Here is a 5599-nt window from a genome sequence, read left to right as displayed (position 1 = left end):
GCATGTAACTTCTGAGTTCTTTGAGGGGATGAAGGGCAAAGTGTGAATTCATTTGCAGGGCCTTGGTGGTGGTGGTTTTTTTCTTCTTTCTTTTTATTCTTTTCAAGATTTTAGAATCTGGGATTAGTGCAGCAGGAGCCTCCTAATTTTGTGGGACAGCAGAGGGGGCAGTATATCCCTCCATTTTAGCAGCTGAGGGCAGAGGTGCACGGCAGGTGAAGGATGTAAAGAATTCGAATATTGTCATCAGACCTGGTGTCACCGAACTGTAATGAAAGCGGGATTAAATGGACAATCTACTTTGATTGCAGGAGCTGCTGTTAGTGTATAACTAGTGCTTGTGCTCTCTGGAAGTGCATGTGAATTCTGACAAGCCAAGTGGTTTGTTCTTCCTAGTGGAAAACAATGGCAATAACAGTGAAGTTAGCTATCTCTCTAGCCCACCACTGAACATGCAGCTATCTACAAAATTGCTGTAAAAGTATCAGGCCAAAGTAGATAGCTCTTCATTCCTTTTCATAACTGGATTTCAGTTACAATGCTAAATTATCTGTAGGTCCATTTTGGTTTGGTTTGGGTTTTGTGTTTGGGAGGGGTTGTGTTTGTTTTTCTGCCAGACCATTACCAAGCATTCTAAGAGTAGGTGCGTGTTTGTCAATGCTGGTAGTGAAACTTCATGAAGTCATTTCCTATTCTCTGTCACTGGGGGGAGACTCTTGCAAGAGCCTTTTAAATTAGGTGTCTTGTCTTGCTACACCTCCCGTTCTCCACCTCCCGTCCTCTTTCTCCTATTTCCTTTCTTTCAGTCTGGACACAGTAAACAGGTAAAAAAAGAAGGCTGTGCTCATCTTCCTGTCGTTGGTGCTCTGCAGAGGGGGGTGGAATAACATTATTGAACTTCTGTACAGAAATTTGCACTGAAGGAAGTGGAAAGTAGAAATACATGGGTCTTTTGTTTGGTTGTTGTGGGGGTGGTTTTGTTGTTTGGTTGGTTTGGGGTTTTTGTTTGTTTTGAGCCCCAAAGATGTGTATCTAAAGCTGATTGGAAAGGACTGCTGTTTGAGGAAACCTTGATGAAGGAATATTAAACCCCCTCCATGGCAGAATACCACTAAACCAGTATTACATTTTATTTTTTAGAAGTTGGGAATATATTTATTTTCAGCTTGGAGGGGAATTCCCATGTTAATTTTAAACCTTTTGAGTTGTAAGTATGAAGTTCTTTCTGTCCTAGTGTTGCTAGAGCAATGCAAATAAACACAGGGGCTGAAAGCGTAACATACATGACTAACAACAAATCATGCCACCAAGGGTCGACTTCCTTGGCCAAAATAAGATGTTAAATCTGTAAAGATACCAGTGGTGATTAATGTAAAGAAAAATACTAACATCAAATTTTCAATGTTCTAGGTAACTTGCAACTGAGGAGAAAATCCTTTTAATCAGGTGCTTCAAAGAAAGTAGAGAAAATGAGATGCATTGGTCTTTATCTCAAAGTATTTACTTAAATGCTTTCCTCTTTTTACTTTGAGGCAACTTTAACAGGTGTAACAAAATGTTATGGATCTGATGGATATTCCTATTTGTCTAGCAGAGTCCTCCCACTTCCTTTCCCTCCATGCTGAATGTGTTTCCTTCACTCTTCTGCTGTCTCAGGTAGGAAGTTGGTCTTGGATTACTTTTTCCATAGAAGAAGGAAGGGACATAGGGAGCACTTTCCAAAGCACCAGAATCAGCTGGTACCTTGTGAAAAGATGGTGAGACAGCTCAGGTACTGTAAATACAAGATCCTATTGCCACATAGTGAAGTAGAGATGTTAAAGTGAAGGATTTCCAGAACCAGATGCAGTTGTCTACTTCCTTTCCAGTGCAAACCATGGGGCCTCTATCTTGATGAGAAGTTTGACGGATGAGTACAGTAAAAGAGGTCTGAAAGTCAGGAGCTGTTTGCTGTGTCAGACCCTAAAGATACTATCTTAGGATCTTATCCAGCTGCCTTCCCTGATGAGCACAATTAAGCACCATGAAATAAACCATAATTGCAGGTTGAGCACGCTTTTAAATGTTTTACAGTAGAATTCTCTGCACTGCAAGTGCTTCCAGACAAAAAGGATCCACTCCACACCTCTAGCATTTGCAACACTGACAGGATGAAAGGAAATCTCCCATCTCAGGAATGCACTTGAAGACATTTATTCAGGTTAACCTGCCGCTGTCCTGGTTAAAAGTTAGGAAAATAAGCATCCAAGCTTCATGGGTTCTACTTCTCTCTGTCCTTTGACATGCAGAAAACTCTTTTTAAAAGCATTGTATGAAAGAAGCTACCTGCTGCCTAGATGATACTGGGCAATGCACTGAGCAAAATGGATGAAGACAGTCTTAGCAATAAATGGTGTGTAGCTAATGGAGAATTATATGCACACATGCAAGTTTCTTACAGAGCATTTTTTAAAGCATTTTCTGCAGCTTGGCAGGCATAGACCATCAGTCTCTGGGTATGGTGGTCTCATGGACAGAAATGAACATGAAAAATCATGGTTGGTGGATAGTTTTAGTCAGGGCAAATTAGAAAGTTCTGGCTGGCATGAAGGCATGCGGAGCAAATACATGCTAGCTTGGAAAGGAGAAGCACTGCCAGGGGTGGCACAGACAAATGCCTCACTGGACACAGTACCAACAAGCACTTCAAGCGCCACTGGCTATATGAGGAGCAGCCTGCTAATTTGCATGTGTGCAAATTCCCAACTCAAGGCCACAATCTCAATGGACTCTCAGTAAAACCAATATCTAAGCTGTACTAAAACATTGTAAAGCAAAGGATCTCCTTGATTGTCATATTTACATGTACCACTAAATAGTACTTTTGGGTTATTCAAATTTAGAGGTTTTGGGGCTGGTTTTTTTGGTTGTTGATTTATTCTAGGATAGAAAATTGCATATTTTCAGCAAAACTGTGGCATTGTCTTTGCTCACTTTGAACGCTGTCACACAGTGCAAACTTGCTTCATGCCTGCTCAAGCAGGGCTTGAAACAATTGCATGCTTCTCTCCAACTTGCCTGCTCATGAGCCAAGGAAATAAGAGTGGGCAGGTCACCAGGAAACAAAGTTGCTGTTGAAATCGTGTTGGTGTTAATACAAAACTATGGGGGAAAGGTGTCCACTTTCACATTGTCAGGAAGTTCAGTGTTGCTAGGCACTGCAAACTTTTTTAGATCATTTGTTAATAATGCATCTACTGTATAGCAGGCTTCTGAGAAGCTATCAAAGAGCAGCTTTGCAGGAGCCTGCCTGTTTGTTCAATTGCCTGAGCATGGGTAAGAAAGCCATCTCAAGAAAATAATCTGTTCTTTCCGCTGCCAGACCTGACTGATGCCTGTGGTCAGCGTTCCAGCCTCTCTGATTGCCATGGGAGCTTTTTCACGTGAGCTTTTGTTTGTATTCCTAGCTGAGTGCTAATTCTTTATACAGCTAATTCTTATTAGTCTGATTAAGTTCAGTGGGATGGCTCACATAAAAGTAAATGTATGTGTGGAAGGATTTGCAGGATCAGATCTTCAGTAGTCGGCATGTGATGATTTATTAGCTGGCTTTGTGCGCTCATTCCACGCTCCCTGGTAAATCCTGATCCTCTCTTGATGGTTTCTTCTAGCTCCTCCCTAAAATATATTGTCTTTTGGGGGGGGGGTTGGGTGTCTTTTTTAACAGCTCAAACAAACAAGCAAGGTCTAAAGCAGAACTGTGATGAAAACTTGTGACAGTTTAATGCATGCTTATCACCCGCTCAGGCAGAGTTATAATTGGTTTTGAGATGCCACTCCCTTCAATTGCAGCTGTAGATGCAGGTCAGATGCAATGCAGTTTGTTACATTATTTAACAACAAGGAAGACTTCCAATGGATGTATGTAATTTTGGTTTGCTTTTTTACAGAGTCCAAATTTGTCATTCTTCAAGGCACAGATTTTCTTTCCTGTGATTCATCCCTAATACCTTTACTTACAGCAAACAGTTCCTAGGATTTTTCCCTCTATTTTTCTGGTTTGTTTTGTTTTTTTTTAATATAGTCTTAGCTATGTTTGGTGTTAGCAAGTTTTCTTGTGAACTATGACAATTGTTTTCCTGTTACACTTATAAGAAGACTGGGATCTATCATTCCAATAGCAAAGTGCTGAATATAGCTGGTGGGGGGGGAAAGCATCATCACTAAATGTGTTGCAGAGAATTTTATGGAGTTTTTGCTGTACCCATTTCAATCAGAAATCAGTTAAGAATTCTGAGACTATTTTGTTTTACTGATTACCTGCCTTCAGTCCACTGTTCATTTAGTTGGTCTTAACTCTATTTTGCATAAAATTTATATATAAATACCCTAAACAAATTGAGTGATCTCTTCAATTTCTCCTTATAAAAGCCTTTTTGTTTTTTTAATAGGTATCTCTTTTTTTGCATCAGCCCCAGTCTGATTTATTCCCTTTGCTTTAAAACTGATCCTGCTATGACATTGTTGTGCAGCTTATGCAGACACTTTTTCTGTGTAACTTAGCATTTGTAGTCTAGCTGGACTTCAGCAAGGCCTTTGACACCATCCCCCACAGCAAACTGCTGGCCAAGCTGTTAGCCTGTGGCTTGGACAGCAGCACTCTGAGCTGGGTTAGGAACTGGCTGAAGGGCTGAGCCCAGAGAGTGGTGGTGAATGGTGCCACATCCAGCTGGAGGCCAGTCACTAGTGGTGTCCCCCAGGGATCAGTGCTGAGCCCCATCCTGTTTAATATCTTTATTGATGGTCTGGATGAGGGGATTGAGTCCACCATCAGTAAATTTGCAGATGACACCAAGTTGGGAGCAGGTGTTGATCTGTTAGAGGGTAGGAGAGCTCTGTAGAGGGACCTTGACAGGCTGGACAGATGGGCAGAGTCCAACATGATGTCATTTAAGAAGTCCAAGTGCTGGGTGCTGCACTTTGTCCCCAGCCTGTAGCACTGCATGGGGCTGTTGTGACCAGAGTGGCTGGAGAGCAGCCAGGCAGAAAAGGACCTGGAAGTACTTGTTGACAGCTGTCTGAATATGAGCCAGCAGTGTGCCCAGGTGGCCCAGAAGGCCAATGGTATCCTGGCCTGTATTAGAAGTAGTGTGGCCAGCAGGAGCAGGGAAGTCATTGTGCCCCTGTATGCTGCACTGTTTCAGCCACACCTTGAGTCCTGTGTCCAGTTCTGGGCCCCTCAATTTAAGAATGATATTGAGACACTTGAATATGTCCAGAGAAGGGCAACAAGGCTGGGGAGAGAGGTCTCAAGCACAAGCCCTATGAGGAGAGGCTGAGGGAGCTGGGATTGTTTAGCCTGGAGAAGAGGAGGCTCAGGGGAGACCTTGCTGTCTACAACTACCTGTAGGGAGGTTGTAGCCAGGTGGGGGTTGGTCTCTTCTCCCAGGCAGCCAGCACCAGAACAAGAGGACACAGTCTCAAGCTGTGCCAGGGGAGGTTTAGGCTGGACGTTAGGAAGAAGCTCTTCATAGAGTGATTTGCCATTGGAATGGGCTGCCCAGGGAGGTGGTGGAGTCACCATCCCTGGAGGTTTTCAGAAAGGGATTGGACATGGCAC

The sequence above is a fragment of the Melanerpes formicivorus genome, unplaced genomic scaffold (assembly GCF_026170545.1).
Source record: "Melanerpes formicivorus ecotype bairdi unplaced genomic scaffold, bMelFor1.0.p_v2 SCAF_55, whole genome shotgun sequence".
NCBI classification, from domain to species: Eukaryota; Metazoa; Chordata; class Aves; order Piciformes; family Picidae; genus Melanerpes; species Melanerpes formicivorus.
The sequence above is the reverse complement of the archived record's forward strand: the minus strand, read 5'-3'. Positions refer to the sequence as shown.